We start from the raw sequence: 19,195 nt of genomic DNA on the forward strand, positions 1-19,195 counted from the left end.
GAGATGGGGAGAGAGAGAAAGAACGAGAGAGATGGGGAGAGAGAGAGAAAGAACGAGAGAGATGGGGAGAGAGAGAGAGAGAGAGATGGGGAGAGAGAGAGAGAGAGAGAGAGAAAAAAAGGCCTGGGGCTTAGTGAAACCTGGTAGACTACAGCAGTCGGTCTGTAAAGCCTGGAAGAGATAAGGACAGGAGCGATTCTGCTGATAGCAGCCATTTCATAGAATGATCTAGTGTGCCTAACGACTGGGATATGTGCTTGTTATCCTAAAACTTAGTTGAATGCACTGACTGTTCAGTAAGTTACTCTGGATCAATGATACAAAGCTCCTTCAGCACTGTTGTCGTAAAATAATGCTGCTCAGCCATTTGCTCTCAGGTAACGAATAGGAATGAGAAAACCAGATGAATTCAATTACACGTGTAAACACATGACAACTAGAAAAAGAAAAGCACATCTGTATGGAAACCAAGGTTGGGGTCAAACCCATTTCAATTCAGAAGGTAAACCAAATTCCAAGAGAATAGAAATGTCAGTGTAGTTCCTGAATTGACTGGAATGTAAATGGTATTGACCCCAACTCTGAGAGAGAGAGAGGGTTGGGGTCTCTCAAAATGGCGCCGGAGGAAATGGCCGCAGTTTTACGGGCGCCCAGCCAATTGTGCTATTATGTGTTTTTTTCCCGCGTTATTTGTAACTTATTTTGTACATAATGTTTCTGCCACCGTATCTTACGGCAATAAAGAGCTTCTGGATATCAGGACAGCGATCACTCACCTCGGATTAGACTAAGATTTCTTCTTCAACAAGCAAGACGCACAGGACATTCTCCAAACACCCGACAGGGCCAACATCCCCGTTATTTGCAAGAGGAAGCGACGCAGGTACAGAGGACAAAGAGGACAAAGAGCCCGATGCCGGGTCAGGACCCGGAGAAGGCGACTGGGAAAGCTGCCGTTACCGTCTATACTACTCGCCAACGTGCAATCATTGGACAATAAACTAAACGAGGTACGATCAGGAATATCCTCCCAACGGGACATCAAAAACCGTAATATCTTATGTTTCACGGAATCGTGGCTGAATGACGACATGGATATTCAGCTAGCGGGATAGACTCTGCACCGGCAAGATAGAACAGCACACTCCGGTAGGACGAGGGGGGGGGGGGGGGGGGGGGGGGCGGTCTGTGCATATTTGTAAACAACAGCTGGTGCACGAAACCTCAGGAAGTCTCTAGATTTTGCTCTCCTGAAGTAGAGTATATTGTGATAAATTGCAGGTCACACTACTTGCCTAGAGAGTTCTCAGCTATACTTTTCGTGGCTGTTTATTTACCACCACAGACGGATGCTGGCACTAAGACCGCACTCAGCCAGCTGTATAAGGAAATAAGCAAACAGGAAACCACACACCCAGAGGCGGCGCTCCTAGTGGCCGGAGACTTTAACTTTTTAGTGATGGGGGCAGTATTCGGAAATTCGGGATGAATGACGTGCCCAAATTAAACTGCCTGCTACTCTGTCCCAGAAGGTAGGATGTGCATATTATTAGTAGATTTGGATAGAAGACACTCTGAAGTTTCTAAAACTGTTTGAATGATGTCTGTGAGTATAACAGAACTCATATGGCAGGCAAAAACCTGAGAAAAATCCAACCAGGAAGTGGGAAATCTGATGCGCGTAGTCTTTTCAAGTCATTGCCTATCTAACACACAGTGACTTAGGGTTCATTTTGCACTTCCTAAGGCTTCCACTAGATGTCAACAGTCTTTAGAAAGTTGTTTGAGGCTTCTATGGTGAACAGAGAGCGAACAAAGGAAGTTGGAAGTTGTTGACTCAGGAAAGGAAATGAGTTCATTGGCGCGCCTTCACGTGATGAGGTAGCTGTGTTCCATAACATTTTTCAAGACATTGGAATCGTCTGGTTGGAATATTATTTAAGTTTTATGTTAAAAAGGCCCTAAAGATTGATGCTATACAACGTTTGACATGTTTCTACGAACGTAAATATAACTTTTTTAAACTTTTCGTCGTGAGATTTTCGGCGCGCTTCCTACATTTGGAGTAGCTGACTGAACGCGCTAACAACAAGGAGGTATTTGGACATAAATTATAGACTTTATCGAACAAAACAACATTTATTGTGGACCTGGGATTCCTGAGAGTGCATTCTGATGAAGATCACCATAGTCCCTGTGCCCAAGAACACTAAGGTAACCTGCCTAAATGACTACAGACCCGTAGCACTCACGTCCATAGTCATGAAGTGCTTTGAAAGGCTGGTCATGGCTCACATCAACACCATTATCCCAGAAACCCTAGACCCACTCCAATTTGCATACCGCCCAAACAGATCCACAGATGATGCAATCTCTATTGCACTCCACACTGCCCTTTCCCAGCTGGACAAAAGGAACACCTATGTGAGAATGCTATTCATTGACTACAGCTCAGCGTTCAACATCATAGTGCCCTCAAAGCTCATCACTAAGCTAAGGATCCTGGGACTAAACACCTCCCTCTGCAACTGGATCCTGGACTTCCTGACGGGCCGCCCCCAGGTGGTGAGAGTAGGTAGCAATACATCTGCCACGTTGATCCTCAACACTGGAGCTCCCCAGGGGTGCGTGCTCAGTCCCCTCCTGTACTCCCTGTTCACTCATGACTGCATGGCCAGGCACGACTCCAACACCATCATTAAGTTTGCAGACGACACAACAGTGGTAGGCCTGATCACCGACAACGACGAGACAGCCTATAGGGAGGAAGTCAGAGACCTGGCCGGGTGGTGCCAGAATAACAACCTCTCCCTCAACGTAACCAAGACTAAGGAGATGATTGTGGACTACAGGAAAAGGAGGACCGAGCACGCCCCCATTCTCCTCGACTGGGCTGTAGTGGAGCAGGTTGAGAGCTTCAAGTTCCTTGGTGTCCACATCAACAACAAACTAGAATGGTCCAAACACACCAAGACAGTCGTGAAGAGGGCACAACAAAACCTATTCCCCCTCAGGAGACTGAAAAGATTTGACATGGATCCTCAGATTCTCTAAAGGTTCTACAGCTGCACCATCGAGAGCATCCTGAGTGGTTGCATCACTGCCTGGTCTGGAAACTGCTCGGCCTCCGACCGCAAAGGCACTACAGAGGGTAGTGTGTACGGCCCAGTACATCACTGGGGCTAAGCTGCCTGCTATCCAGGACCTCTACACCAGGTGGTGTCAGAGGAAGGCCCTAAAAATGGTCAAAGACCCCAGCCATAGACTGTTCTCTCTACTACCGCATGGCAAGCGGTACCGGAGTGCCAAGTCTAGGACAAAAAGGCTTCTACACAGTTTTTACCCCGAAGCCATAAGACTCCTGAACAGGTAATCAAATGGTTATATGCATTGTGTGCCCCCCCCCCACAACCCCCTCTTTTCCACTGCTGCTACTCTCTGTTTATCATATATGCATAGTCACTTTAACTATACATTCGTGTACATACTACCTCAATTGGGCCGACCAACCAGTGTTCCCGCACTACTTCCCCTTGACACCTCTAGGTAAAGGATTCTCTACCTCCCCTTGAGAGAGATAATTATATAGAACACAACGAGAGAGAGATATTATATAGAACACAACGAGAGAGAGATAATTATATAGAACACAACGAGAGAGAGATAATTATATAAAACACAACGAGAGAGAGATAATTATATAGAACACAACGAGAGAGAGATAATTATATAGAACACAACGAGAGAGAGATAATTATATAGACACAACGAGAGAGAGATAATTATATAGAACACAACGAGAGAGAGATAATTATATAGAACACAACGAGAGAGATAATTATATAGAACACAACGAGAGAGATAATTATATAGAACACAACGAGAGAGAGATAATTATATAAAACACAACGAGAGAGAGATAATTATATAGAACACAACGAGAGAGAGATAATTATATAAAACACAACGAGAGAGAGATAATTATATAAAACACAACGAGAGAGAGATAATTATATAGAACACAACGAGAGATAATTATATAGAACACAACGAGAGAGAGATAATTATATATATCCAGAACACAACGAGAGAGATGAGAGAGAGAGGAAAGGTAAGAGAGATGAGAGAAAGGAAAGGTAAGCGAGATGAGAGAGAGGAAAGGTAAGAGAGATGAGAGAGAGGAAAGGTAAGAGAGATGAGAGAGAGGAAAGGTAAGAGAGATGAGAGAGAGGAAAGGTAAGAGAGATGAGAGAGAGGAAAGGTAAGAGAGATGAGAGAGAGGAAAGGTAAGCGAGATGAGAGAGAGGAAAGGTAAGAGAGATGAGAGAGAGGAAAGGTAAGAGAGATGAGAGAGAGAGAGGAAAGGTAAGAGAGATGAGAGAGAGAGGAAAGGTAAGAGAGATGAGAGAGAGGAAAGGTAAGAGAGATGAGAGAGAGAGGAAAGGTAAGAGAGATGAGAGAGAGGAAAGGTAAGAGAGATGAGAGAGAGGAAAGGTAAGAGAGATGAGAGAGAGAGAGGAAAGGTAAGAGAGATGAGAGAGAGGAAAGGTAAGAGAGATGAGAGAGAGAGAGAGAGAGAGAGAGGAAAGGTAAGAGAGATGAGAGAGAGAGAGGAAAGGTAAGAGAGATGAGAGAGAGAGGAAAGGTAAGAGAGATGAGAGAGAGGAAAGGTAAGAGAGATGAGAGAGAGGAAAGGTAAGAGAGATGAGAGAGGAGAGAGAGAGAGGAAAGGTAAGAGAGATGAGAGAGAGGAAAGGTAAGAGAGATGAGAGAGAGGAAAGGTAAGAGAGATGAGAGAGAGAGGAAAGGTAAGAGAGATGAGAGAAAGGAAAGGTAAGAGAGATGAGAGAGAGAGAGAGGAAAGGTAAGAGAGATGAGAGAGAGGAAAGGTAAGCGAGATGAGAGAGAGAGAGGAAAGGTAAGAGAGATGAGAGAGAGGAAAGGTAAGAGAGATGAGAGAGAGGAAAGGTGAGAGAGGAAAGGTAAGAGAGATGAGAGAGAGAGAGAGCGAGAGGAAAGGTAAGAGAGATGAGAGAGAGGAAAGGTAAGCGAGATGAGAGAGAGAGAGAGAGAGAGGAAAGGTAAGAGAGATGAGAGAGAGGAAAGGTAAGAGAGATGAGAGAGAGAGGAAAGGTAAGAGAGATGAGAGAGAGGAAAGGTAAGAGAGATGAGAGAGAGGAAAGGTAAGAGAGATGAGAGACAGGAAAGGTAAGCGAGATGAGAGAGAGGAGAGGAAAGGTAAGAGAGATGAGAGAGAGGAAAGGTAAGAGAGATGAGAGAGAGAGAGAGAGGAAAGGTAAGAGAGATGAGAGAGAGGAAAGGTAAGAGAGATGAGAGAGAGGAAAGGTAAGAGATGAGAGAGAGGAAAGGTAAGAGAGATGAGAGAGAGGAAAGGTGAGAGAGGAAAGGTAAGAGAGATGAGAGAGAGGAAAGGTAAGAGAGATGAGAGACAGGAAAGGTAAGCGAGATGAGAGAGAGAGGAAAGGTAAGAGAGATGAGAGAGAGGAAAGGTAAGAGAGATGAGAGAGAGAGGAAAGGTAAGAGAGATGAGAGAGAGGAAAGGTAAGAGAGATGAGAGGAAAGATGAGAGAGATGAGAGAGAGGGAAGATGAGAGAGGGGAAAGAGAGATGAGAGAGGAAAGGTAAAAGAGATGAGAGAGAGGAAAGATGAGAGAGAGGAAAGGTAAGAGAGATGAGAGAGATCAGAGAGAGGAAAGGTAAGAGATGAGAGAGAGGAAAGATGAGAGAGGGGAAAGAGAGATGAGAGAGAGGAAAGGTAAAAGAGATGAGAGAGAGGAAAGATGAGAGACTGGAAATCACTCCATGTGGAACATGTTTATTTAGCTGTGTGCTGCTGGGGAGAATTCAAATCCAGCTCAACAATCGCGTGTGTGTGTGTGTGTGGGGTGTGTGTGGTGTGTGTGTGTGTGTGTGTGTGTGTGTGTGTGTGTGGTGTGTGTGTGGGTGGGTGTGTGGGAGTGTGTGTAATCACTCCACTTCCCATTTGACCACTACAGACGAAGCTATTTCCAGGTATTATGTAATTCCTCCTTCATGGTGAGACGGTGTCCCAAATGGCAGCCTATTCCTTTTACAGTGTACTACATTACACCAGGAACCACACCCACCCACCCAGCCACCCACCCATACACCCACCCAACCACCCACCCAGCCACCCACCCAACCACCCACCCACCCTGCCACCCACCCAGCCACCCAGCCACCCACCCACCCAGCCACCCACCCACCCACCCAACCACCCACCCACCCACCCACCCACCCACCCAACCACCCACCCACCCACCCAGCCTTGGCCAGCCAGCTAGAAGCAAAATCTAAATACAAACCAGTCTGGTCCCAATAACAGCAACATGTTGACTCCATTCAGACTGGAACAGATGAATACAATATATTTCACATGAATAGCAGACTGAACTCACGACACCTGTAAATCATTTAACAGACCCATTATTAAAAAAGGGGGCAATGTGGGATTGGTTCCTCCACTGAGTCACAGTTCAAAGTGGACGGGATTGGTTCCTCCACTGAGTCACAGTTCAAAGTGGACGGGATTGGTTCCTCCACTGAGTCACAGTTCAAAGTGGACGGGATTGGTTCCTCCACTGAGTCACAGTTCAAAGTGGACGGGATTGGTTCCTCCACTGAGTCACAGTTCAAAGTGGACGGGATTGGTTCCTCCACTGAGTCACAGTTCAAAGTGGACGGGATTGGTTCCTCCACTGAGTCACAGTTCAAAGTGGACGGGATTGGTTCCTCCACTGAGTCACAGTTCAAAGTGGACGGGATTGGTTCCTCCACTGAGTCACAGTTCAAAGTGGACGGGATTGGTTCCTCCACTGAGTCACAGTTCAAAGTGGACGGGATTGGTTCCTCCACTGAGTCACAGTTCAAAGTGGACGGGATTGGTTCGTGGATGGGATTGGTTCCTCCACTGGATTGGTTCTTTCATGAACAAGTAGAGAACTCTGTTTGTCCAACTAAAGCTTTATAAAGGGAGATGTACTGTCTGATGACAAAGGGCTGGAAGCTGCTATGAATGCAAATGGTGAAACAATCAATCAATCAGGCTACTTACCCAAATGGCACCCTATATAGTGCACTTCTTTCGACCAGAATAGTGCACTTCTTTTGACCAGAGACCTGTGATATTTGGGAGGCAGGCCCAGTCTCTAATTTCTGTATCCCAGCCTGAAGGGAACGGCTAATACTGACAACTCTTGTCAACACATTTCTCTCTCTCTGACACTCCGCCCTTCCGCTTCTCCTTCCTCACCAGCTCTCTCTCTCTCCCTGTTCCTCTCTTCCTCCCCTCTGTTTCCCTCCCTCCCTCTCCCTGTTCCTCCCTCCCTCTCCCTGTCCCTCTCTCCCTGTTCCTCCCTCCCTCTCCCTGTTCCTCTCTCCCTCTCCCTCCCTCCCTCTCCCTGTTCCTCTCTCCCTCTCCCTGTTCCTCTCTCCCTCTCCCTGTTCCTCTCTCCTTGTCCCTCTCTCCCTGTCTCCTTGTTCCTCTCTCCCTGTTCCTGTTCCTCCCTCCCCCTCCCTCCCTCTCTCCCTCTCCCTGTCCCTCTCTCCCTGTCCCTCTCTCCCTGTTCCTCTCTCCCTCTCCCTGTTCCTCTCTCCCTCTCCCTGTTCCTCCCTCCCTCTCCCTGTTCCTCTCTCCCTCTCCCTGTTCCTCTCTCCCTCTTGTTGTTCCTCTCTCCCTCTTGTTGTTCCTCTCCCCCTGTCCCTCTCTCCCTGTCTCTCCCTCTCCCTGTCCCTCTCTCCCTCTCCTTGTTCCTCTCTCCCTGTCCCTCCCTACCTCTCCTCTGCTGCCTCATCTTTCTCCATATGTCTTGCATCTCTTGTTCTCTTTCTCCCTCATTCCTTCCCCCTCCCTCATTCCTTCCCCCTCCCTCATTCCTTCCCCCTCCCTCATTCCTATCCCCTCCCTCATTCCTTCCCCCTCCCTCATTCCTATCCCCTCCCTCATTCCTTCCCCCTCCCTCATTCCTTCCCCCGCCCTCATTCCTTCCCCCGCCCTCATTCCTTCCCCCGCCCTCATTCCTTCCCCCGCCCTCATTCCTTCCCCCGCCCTCATTCCTTCCCCCGCCCTCATTCCTTCCCCCGCCCTCATTCCTTCCCCCGCCCTCATTCCTTCCCCCGCCCTCATTCCTTCCCCCTCCCTCATTCCTTCCCCCTCCCTCATTCCTTCCCCCTCCCTCATTCCTTCCCCCGCCCTCATTCCTTCCCCCTCACCAGTCCAGCTGGCTGTTGGAGTGAGTCAGTGCTTCTCTCCCAAAATTCACCAGAGTTCTCCGCCACCCCACAACCCCCTCTGCTCTCTCTTATGATCACACAAACACACCCTTAATCTTTCTCTCTCCCTCTCTATCCCCTGTCCACGGGGGCCTTTCCCAGGGTGGGGTGGGTCTGCCTGGCCCTCTCCTCTCACGTCATGCGTGGCCCTAGGGCCTCAGAGGAAATGCCAAGTGCAACATGGGCCAGGGCCAGGAGGACTGCATGCCAAACTGTACCCTATGGCCAGGGCCAGGAGGACTGCATCCCAAACTGTACCCTATGGCCAAGGCCAGGAGGACTGCATCCCAAACTGTACCCTATGGCCAAGGCCAGGAGGACTGCATCCCAAACTGTACCCTATGGCCAAGGCCAGGAGGACTGCATCTCAAACTGTACCCTATGGCCAAGGCCAGGAGGACTGCATCCCAAACTGTACCCTATGGCCAAGGCCAGGAGGACTGCATCCCAAACTGTACCCTATGGCCAAGGCCAGGAGGACTGCATCCCAAACTGTACCCTATGGCCAAGGCCAGGAGGACTGCATCCCAAACTGTACCCTATGGCCAAGGCCAGGAGGACTGCATCCCAAACTGTACCCTATGGCCAAGGCCAGGAGGACTGCATCCCAAACTGTACCCTATGGCCAAGGCCAGGAGGACTGCATCCCAAACTGTACCCTATGGCCAAGGCCAGGAGGACTGCATCCCAAACTGTACCCTATGCACTACACAGTGAACACATTTTATCCAGAGCCCTATGGCCCCTGACTTGGCAGAGGACTGAGGAGCTGGAAGGAGAGGAGAGCAGCTGGACTGGAGGAACACACCACTACACTGGCTCTACAGGTGCTGAGAGAGGGAGGGAGACGTGGGAGGGAGGGAGACGGAGGGAGGGAGGGAGAGCGGAGGGAGAGAGCGTGGGAGGGAGAGCGTGGGAGGGAGAGCGTGGGAGGGAGAGCGTGGGAGGGAGGGAGATGGGAGGGAGGGAGAAGTGGGAGGGAGAGCGTGGGAGGGAGGGAGACGGAGGGAGAGAGGGAGATGGAGTGGAGAGTGTTGTAGGGAGCGTAGGGAGGGAGAGAGGGAGATGGAGGGAGAGTGTTGTAGGGAGAATAGGGAGGGAGAGAGGGAGATGGAGGGAGAGTGTTGTAGGGAGAATAGGGAGGGAGAGAGGGAGATGGAGGGAGAGTGTTGTAGGGAGAATAGGGAGGGAGAGAGGGAGATGGAGGGAGAGTGTTGTAGGGAGAATAGGGAGGGAGAGAGGGAGATGGAGGGAGAGTGTTGTAGGGAGAATAGGGAGGGAGAGAGGGAGATGGAGGGAGAGTGTTGTAGGGAGAATAGGGAGGGAGAGAGGGAGATGGAGGGAGAGTGTTGTAGGGAGAATAGGGAGGGAGAGAGGGAGATGGAGGGAGAGTGTTGTAGGGAGAATAGGGAGGGAGAGAGGGAGATGGAGGGAGAGTGTGGGAGGGAGAATAGGGAGGGAGAGAGGGAGATGGAGGGAGAGTGTTGTAGGGAGAATAGGGAGGGAGAGAGGGAGATGGAGGGAGAGTGTTGTAGGGAGAATAGGGAGGGAGAGAGGGAGATGGAGGGAGAGTGTTGTAGGGAGAATAGGGAGGGAGAGAGGGAGATGGAGGGAGAGTGTGGGAGGGAGAGAGGGAGGGAGAGAGGGAGATGGAGGGAGAGTGTTGTAGGGAGAATAGGGAGGGAGAGAGGGAGATGGAGGGAGAGTGTTGTAGGGAGAATAGGGAGGGAGAGAGGGAGATGGAGGGAGAGTGTGGGAGGGAGGGAGAGTGGGAGAGAGAGAGGGAGATGGAGGGAGAGTGTTGTAGGGAGAATAGGGAGGGAGAGAGGGAGATGGAGGGAGAGTGTGGGAGGGAGAAGTGGGAGGGAGAGAGGGAGATGGAGGGAGAGTGTTGTAGGGAGAATAGGGAGGGAGAGAGGGAGATGGAGGGAGAGTGTTGTAGGGAGAAGTGGGAGGGAATCTCCACCCTGCTACCATACAGCGGGTAAACACAAGTATTTCCCGTGACTGTGCCTCAAAACCAAATGTTTTCCTGGCCCACCACTCCACCCTGGACTAGAACAGCCTCCATGACCAGGTCCACCTCTACAAGGCAGCAGTGCCCCACCTTCGCCTGGACCCTAAAGGACATCGCTCTCAAACGCAACACTTCACACAGGACCAACAGACACCCCGCCCAGACCTGCCGGGAGAGTCACACCCCATTTAGGCCCCCTCAGATCAGCTCTACACTCCCCACCCCCGGCAAAGACGGCCTCAACATGGAAGTCACACACACGCCCGGGCCGTGAACGGACAAACAAGACCAACCCCCACTCTTACACTAGCCCAGGCCAATGGCATGTAGCAGATGCTCAGCAGGCTCTGCTCAGCCTTACTGGTCTGAGGCCAAACCACACGACCAACAACATGGAACACAAAGCCTTCACCATCTATCTCATCCTGGAATATCCAAGGCCTGAGGTCATCTGCCTTTGGCCTAAAGAGCAGGAACCTGGACTTCACCAAAGACATCAGAAATACAGACATTGTCATCCTACAAGAAACCTGGTACAGAGGAGACGGACCCACTGGTTGCCCTCTAGGTTACAGAGAGCTGGTAGTCCCATCCACCACACTACCAGGTGGGTGGTATAGAGGAGATGGACCCACTGGTTGTCCTCTAGGTTACAGAGAGCTGGTAGTCCCATCCACCACACTACCAGGGGGTGGTATAGAGGAGATGGACCCACTGGTTGCCCTCTAGGTTACAGAGAGCTGGTAGTCCCATCCACCACACTACCAGGTGGGTGGTATAGAGGAGATGGACCCACTGGTTGCCCTCTAGGTTACAGAGAGCTGGTAGTCCCATCCACCACACTACCAGGTGGGTGGTATAGAGGAGATGGACCCACTGGTTGTCCTCTAGGTTACAGAGAGCTGGTAGTCCCATCCACCACACTACCAGGTGGGTGGTATAGAGGAGATGGACCCACTGGTTGCCCTCTAGGTTACAGAGAGCTGGTAGTCCCATCCACCACACTACCAGGTGGGTGGTATAGAGGAGATGGACCCACTGGTTGCCCTCTGGGTTACAGAGAGCTGGTAGTCCCATCCACCACACTACCAGGTGGTATAGAGGAGATGGACCCACTGGTTGTCCTCTAGGTTACAGAGAGCTGGTAGTCCCATCCACCACACTACCAGGTGGGTGGTATAGAGGAGATGGACCCACTGGTTGCCCTCTAGGTTACAGAGAGCTGGTAGTCCCATCCACCACACTACCAGGTGGTACAGAGGAGATGGACCCACTGGTTGTCCTCTAGGTTACAGAGAGCTGGTAGTCCCATCCACCACACTACCAGGTGGGTGGTATAGAGGAGATGGACCCACTGGTTGTCCTCTAGGTTACAGAGAGCTGGTAGTCCCATCCACCACACTACCAGGTGGGTGGTATAGAGGAGATGGACCCACTGGTTGTCCTCTGGGTTACAGAGAGCTGGTAGTCCCATCCACCACACTACCAGGGGGTGGTATAGAGGAGATGGACCCACTGGTTGTCCTCTAGGTTACAGAGAGCTGGTAGTCCCATCCACCACACTACCAGGTGGGTGGTATAGAGGAGATGGACCCACTGGTTGCCCTCTAGGTTACAGAGAGCTGGTAGTCCCATCCACCACACTACCAGGTGGTACAGAGGAGATGGACCCACTGGTTGTCCTCTAGGTTACAGAGAGCTGGTAGTCCCATCCACCACACTACCAGGTGGGTGGTATAGAGGAGATGGACCCACTGGTTGTCCTCTAGGTTACAGAGAGCTGGTAGTCCCATCCACCACACTACCAGGTGGGTGGTATAGAGGAGATGGACCCACTGGTTGTCCTCTAGGTTACAGAGAGCTGGTAGTCCCATCCACCACACTACCAGGTGGGTGGTATAGAGGAGATGGACCCACTGGTTGTCCTCTAGGTTACAGAGAGCTGGTAGTCCCATCCACCACACTACCAGGTGGGTGGTATAGAGGAGATGGACCCACTGGTTGCCCTCTAGGTTACAGAGAGCTGGTAGTCCCATCCACCACACTACCAGGTGGTATAGAGGAGATGGACCCACTGGTTGTCCTCTAGGTTACAGAGAGCTGGTAGTCCCATCCACCACACTACCAGGTGGGTGGTATAGAGGAGATGGACCCACTGGTTGTCCTCTAGGTTACAGAGAGCTGGTAGTCCCATCCACCACACTACCAGGTGGGTGGTATAGAGGAGATGGACCCACTGGTTGTCCTCTAGGTTACAGAGAGCTGGTAGTCCCATCCACCACACTACCAGGTGGGTGGTATAGAGGAGATGGACCCACTGGTTGTCCTCTAGGTTACAGAGAGCTGGTAGTCCCATCCACCACACTACCAGGTGGTATAGAGGAGATGGACCCACTGGTTGTCCTCTAGGTTACAGAGAGCTGGTAGTCCCATCCACCACACTACCAGGTGGGTGGTATAGAGGAGATGGACCCACTGGTTGTCCTCTAGGTTACAGAGAGCTGGTAGTCCCATCCACCACACTACCAGGTGGGTGGTATAGAGGAGATGGACCCACTGGTTGCCCTCTGGGTTACAGAGAGCTGGTAGTCCCATCCACCACACTACCAGGTGGGTGGTATAGAGGAGATGGACCCACTGGTTGTCCTCTAGGTTACAGAGAGCTGGTAGTCCCATCCACCACACTACCAGGTGGGTGGTATAGAGGAGATGGACCCACTGGTTGTCCTCTAGGTTACAGAGAGCTGGTAGTCCCATCCACCACACTACCAGGTGGGTGGTATAGAGGAGATGGACCCACTGGTTGTCCTCTAGGTTACAGAGAGCTGGTAGTCCCATCCACCACACTACCAGGTGGGTGGTATAGAGGAGATGGACCCACTGGTTGCCCTCTAGGTTACAGAGAGCTGGTAGTCCCATCCACCACACTACCAGGTGGGTGGTATAGAGGAGATGGACCCACTGGTTGCCCTCTAGGTTACAGAGAGCTGGTAGTCCCATCCACCACACTACCAGGTGGGTGGTATAGAGGAGATGGACCCACTGGTTGTCCTCTAGGTTACAGAGAGCTGGTAGTCCCATCCACCACACTACCAGGTGGGTGGTATAGAGGAGATGGACCCACTGGTTGTCCTCTAGGTTACAGAGAGCTGGTAGTCCCATCCACCACACTACCAGGTGGGTGGTATAGAGGAGATGGACCCACTGGTTGCCCTCTAGGTTACAGAGAGCTGGTAGTCCCATCCACCACACTACCAGGTGGGTGGTATAGAGGAGATGGACCCACTGGTTGTCCTCTAGGTTACAGAGAGCTGGTAGTCCCATCCACCACACTACCAGGTGGGTGGTATAGAGGAGATGGACCCACTGGTTGTCCTCTAGGTTACAGAGAGCTGGTAGTCCCATCCACCACACTACCAGGTGGGTGGTATAGAGGAGATGGACCCACTGGTTGTCCTCTAGGTTACAGAGAGCTGGTAGTCCCATCCACCACACTACCAGGTGGGTGGTATAGAGGAGATGGACCCACTGGTTGTCCTCTAGGTTACAGAGAGCTGGTAGTCCCATCCACCACACTACCAGGTGGGTGGTATAGAGGAGATGGACCCACTGGTTGTCCTCTAGGTTACAGAGAGCTGGTAGTCCCATCCACCACACTACCAGTGGGTGGTATAGAGGAGATGGACCCACTGGTTGCCCTCTAGGTTACAGAGAGCTGGTAGTCCCATCCACCACACTACCAGGTGGGTGGTATAGAGGAGATGGACCCACTGGTTGTCCTCTAGGTTACAGAGAGCTGGTAGTCCCATCCACCACACTACCAGGTGGGTGGTATAGAGGAGATGGACCCACTGGTTGTCCTCTAGGTTACAGAGAGCTGGTAGTCCCATCCACCACACTACCAGGTGGGTGGTATAGAGGAGATGGACCCACTGGTTGTCCTCTAGGTTACAGAGAGCTGGTAGTCCCATCCACCACACTACCAGGTGGTATAGAGGAGATGGACCCACTGGTTGTCCTCTAGGTTACAGAGAGCTGGTAGTCCCATCCACCACACTACCAGGTGGGTGGTATAGAGGAGATGGACCCACTGGTTGTCCTCTAGGTTACAGAGAGCTGGTAGTCCCATCCACCACACTACCAGGTGGGTGGTATAGAGGAGATGGACCCACTGGTTGTCCTCTAGGTTACAGAGAGCTGGTAGTCCCATCCACCACACTACCAGGTGGGTGGTATAGAGGAGATGGACCCACTGGTTGTCCTCTAGGTTACAGAGAGCTGGTAGTCCCATCCACCACACTACCAGGTGGTATAGAGGAGATGGACCCACTGGTTGTCCTCTAGGTTACAGAGAGCTGGTAGTCCCATCCACCACACTACCAGGTGGGTGGTATAGAGGAGATGGACCCACTGGTTGCCCTCTAGGTTACAGAGAGCTGGTAGTCCCATCCACCACACTACCAGGTGGGTGGTATAGAGGAGATGGACCCACTGGTTGCCCTCTAGGTTACAGAGAGCTGGTAGTCCCATCCACCACACTACCAGGTGGTATAGAGGAGATGGACCCACTGGTTGCCCTCTAGGTTACAGAGAGCTGGTAGTCCCATCCACCACACTACCAGGTGGTATAGAGGAGATGGACCCACTGGTTGCCCTCTAGGTTACAGAGAGCTGGTAGTCCCATCCACCACACTACCAGGTGGGTGGTATAGAGGAGATGGACCCACTGGTTGTCCTCTAGGTTACAGAGAGCTGGTAGTCCCATCCACCACACTACCAGGTGGTGGTATAGAGGAGATGGACCCACTGGTTGCCCTCTAGGTTACAGAGAGCTGGTAGTCCCATCCACCACACTACCAGGTGGGTGGTATAGAGGAGATGGACCCACTGGTTGTCCTCTAGGTTACAGAGAGCTGGTAGTCCCATCCACCACACTACCAGGTGGTATAGAGGAGATGGACCCACTGGTTGCCCTCTAGGTTACAGAGAGCTGGTAGTCCCATCCACCACACTACCAGGTGGGTGGTATAGAGGAGATGGACCCACTGGTTGTCCTCTAGGTTACAGAGAGCTGGTAGTCCCATCCACCACACTACCAGGTGGGTGGTATAGAGGAGATGGACCCACTGGTTGTCCTCTAGGTTACAGAGAGCTGGTAGTCCCATCCACCACACTACCAGGTGGGTGGTATAGAGGAGATGGACCCACTGGTTGCCCTCTAGGTTACAGAGAGCTGGTAGTCCCATCCACCACACTACCAGGTGGTATAGAGGAGATGGACCCACTGGTTGCCCTCTAGGTTACAGAGAGCTGGTAGTCCCATCCACCACACTACCAGGTGGGTGGTATAGAGGAGATGGACCCACTGGTTGTCCTCTAGGTTACAGAGAGCTGGTAGTCCCATCCACCACACTACCAGGTGGGTGGTATAGAGGAGATGGACCCACTGGTTGCCCTCTAGGTTACAGAGAGCTGGTAGTCCCATCCACCACACTACCAGGTGGGTGGTATAGAGGAGATGGACCCACTGGTTGTCCTCTAGGTTACAGAGAGCTGGTAGTCCCATCCACCACACTACCAGGTGGTATAGAGGAGATGGACCCACTGGTTGCCCTCTAGGTTACAGAGAGCTGGTAGTCCCATCCACCACACTACCAGGTGGGTGGTATAGAGGAGATGGACCCACTGGTTGTCCTCTAGGTTACAGAGAGCTGGTAGTCCCATCCACCACACTACCAGGTGGGTGGTATAGAGGAGATGGACCCACTGGTTGTCCTCTAGGTTACAGAGAGCTGGTAGTCCCATCCACCACACTACCAGGTGGGTGGTATAGAGGAGATGGACCCACTGGTTGTCCTCTAGGTTACAGAGAGCTGGTAGTCCCATCCACCACACTACCAGGTGGTATAGAGGAGATGGACCCACTGGTTGTCCTCTAGGTTACAGAGAGCTGGTAGTCCCATCCACCACACTACCAGGTGGGTGGTATAGAGGAGATGGACCCACTGGTTGTCCTCTAGGTTACAGAGAGCTGGTAGTCCCATCCACCACACTACCAGGTGGGTGGTATAGAGGAGATGGACCCACTGGTTGTCCTCTAGGTTACAGAGAGCTGGTAGTCCCATCCACCACACTACCAGGTGGGTGGTATAGAGGAGATGGACCCACTGGTTGTCCTCTAGGTTACAGAGAGCTGGTAGTCCCATCCACCACACTACCAGGTGGTATAGAGGAGATGGACCCACTGGTTGTCCTCTAGGTTACAGAGAGCTGGTAGTCCCATCCACCACACTACCAGGTGGGTGGTATAGAGGAGATGGACCCACTGGTTGTCCTCTAGGTTACAGAGAGCTGGTAGTCCCATCCACCACACTACCAGGTGGGTGGTATAGAGGAGATGGACCCACTGGTTGTCCTCTAGGTTACAGAGAGCTGGTAGTCCCATCCACCACACTACCAGGTGGGTGGTATAGAGGAGATGGACCCACTGGTTGTCCTCTAGGTTACAGAGAGCTGGTAGTCCCATCCACCACACTACCAGGTGGGTGGTATAGAGGAGATGGACCCACTGGTTGTCCTCTAGGTTACAGAGAGCTGGTAGTCCCATCCACCACACTACCAGGTGGGTGGTATAGAGGAGATGGACCCACTGGTTGTCCTCTAGGTTACAGAGAGCTGGTAGTCCCATCCACCACACTACCAGGTGGGTGGTATAGAGGAGACGGACCCACTGGTTGTCCTCTAGGTTACAGAGAGCTGGTAGTCCCATCCACCACACTACCAGGTGGGTGGTATAGAGGAGACGGACCCACTGGTTGCCCTCTAGGTTACAGAGAGCTGGTAGTCCCATCCACCACACTACCAGGTGGGTATAGAGGAGATGGACCCACTGGTTGCCCTCTAGGTTACAGAGAGCTGGTAGTCCCATCCACCACACTACCAGGTGGTATAGAGGAGATGGACCCACTGGTTGCCCTCTAGGTTACAGAGAGCTGGTAGTCCCATCCACCACACTACCAGGTGGTATAGAGGAGATGGACCCACTGGTTGCCCTCTAGGTTACAGAGAGCTGGTAGTCCCATCCACCACACTACCAGGTGGTATAGAGGAGATGGACCCACTGGTTGCCCTCTAGGTTACAGAGAGCTGGTAGTCCCATCCACCACACTACCAGGTGGTATAGAGGAGATGGACCCACTGGTTGTCCTCTAGGTTACAGAGAGCTGGTAGTCCCATCCACCACACTACCAGGTGGGTGGTATAGAGGAGATGGACCCACTGGTTGCCCTCTAGGTTACAGAGAGCTGGTAGTCCCATCCACCACACTACCAGGTGGTATAGAGGAGATGGACCCACTGGTTGCCCTCTAGGTTACAGAGAGCTGGTAGTCCCATCCACCACACTACCAGGTGGTATAGAGGAGATGGACCCACTGGTTGCCCTCTAGGTTACAGAGAGCTGGTAGTCCCATCCACCACACTACCAGGTGGGTGGTATAGAGGAGATGGACCCACTGGTTGTCCTCTAGGTTACAGAGAGCTGGTAGTCCCATCCACCACACTACCAGGTGGTATAGAGGAGATGGACCCACTGGTTGCCCTCTAGGTTACAGAGAGCTGGTAGTCCCATCCACCACACTACCAGGTGGTATAGAGGAGATGGACCCACTGGTTGCCCTCTAGGTTACAGAGAGCTGGTAGTCCCATCCACCACACTACCAGGTGGTATAGAGGAGATGGACCCACTGGTTGCCCTCTAGGTTACAGAGAGCTGGTAGTCCCATCCACCACACTACCAGGTGGGTGGTATAGAGGAGATGGACCCACTGGTTGCCCTCTAGGTTACAGAGAGCTGGTAGTCCCATCCACCACACTACCAGGTGGTATAGAGGAGATGGACCCACTGGTTGCCCTCTAGGTTACAGAGAGCTGGTAGTCCCATCCACCACACTACCAGGTGGTATAGAGGAGATGGACCCACTGGTTGCCCTCTAGGTTACAGAGAGCTGGTAGTCCCATCCACCACACTACCAGGTGGGTGGTATAGAGGAGATGGACCCACTGGTTGTCCTCTAGGTTACAGAGAGCTGGTAGTCCCATCCACCACACTACCAGGTGGTATAGAGGAGATGGACCCACTGGTTGCCCTCTAGGTTACAGAGAGCTGGTAGTCCCATCCACCACACTACCAGGTGGTATAGAGGAGATGGACCCACTGGTTGCCCTCTAGGTTACAGAGAGCTGGTAGTCCCATCCACCACACTACCAGGTGGTATAGAGGAGATGGACCCACTGGTTGTCCTCTAGGTTACAGAGAGCTGGTAGTCCCATCCACCACACTACCAGGTGGGTGGTATAGAGGAGATGGACCCACTGGTTGCCCTCTAGGTTACAGAGAGCTGGTAGTCCCATCCACCACACTACCAGGTGGTATAGAGGAGATGGACCCACTGGTTGCCCTCTTGGTTACAGAGAGCTGGTAGTCCCATCCACCACACTACCAGGTGGTATAGAGGAGATGGACCCACTGGTTGCCCTCTTGGTTACAGAGAGCTGGTAGTCCCATCCACCACACTACCAGGTGGGTGGTATAGAGGAGATGGACCCACTGGTTGTCCTCTAGGTTACAGAGAGCTGGTAGTCCCATCCACCACACTACCAGGTGGTATAGAGGAGATGGACCCACTGGTTGTCCTCTAGGTTACAGAGAGCTGGTAGTCCCATCCACCACACTACCAGGTGGGTGGTATAGAGGAGATGGACCCACTGGTTGCCCTCTAGGTTACAGAGAGCTGGTAGTCCCATCCACCACACTACCAGGTGGGTGGTATAGAGGAGATGGACCCACTGGTTGTCCTCTAGGTTA

The 19,195-nt window shown here is 52.0% G+C and overlaps 1 protein-coding gene across 1 annotated transcript in view; it reads right to left on the bottom strand.

The window, feature by feature from the left end:
* Window positions 1-19,195, bottom strand: part of stau2 (staufen double-stranded RNA binding protein 2) — a 334,020-nt gene that overhangs the window by 254,923 nt on the left and 59,902 nt on the right. The gene's annotated exons all lie outside the window — the stretch shown is intronic.

The sequence above is a fragment of the Salmo salar genome, chromosome 19, assembly GCF_965601325.2.
Source record: "Salmo salar chromosome 19, fSalSal1, whole genome shotgun sequence".
NCBI classification, from domain to species: Eukaryota; Metazoa; Chordata; class Actinopteri; order Salmoniformes; family Salmonidae; genus Salmo; species Salmo salar.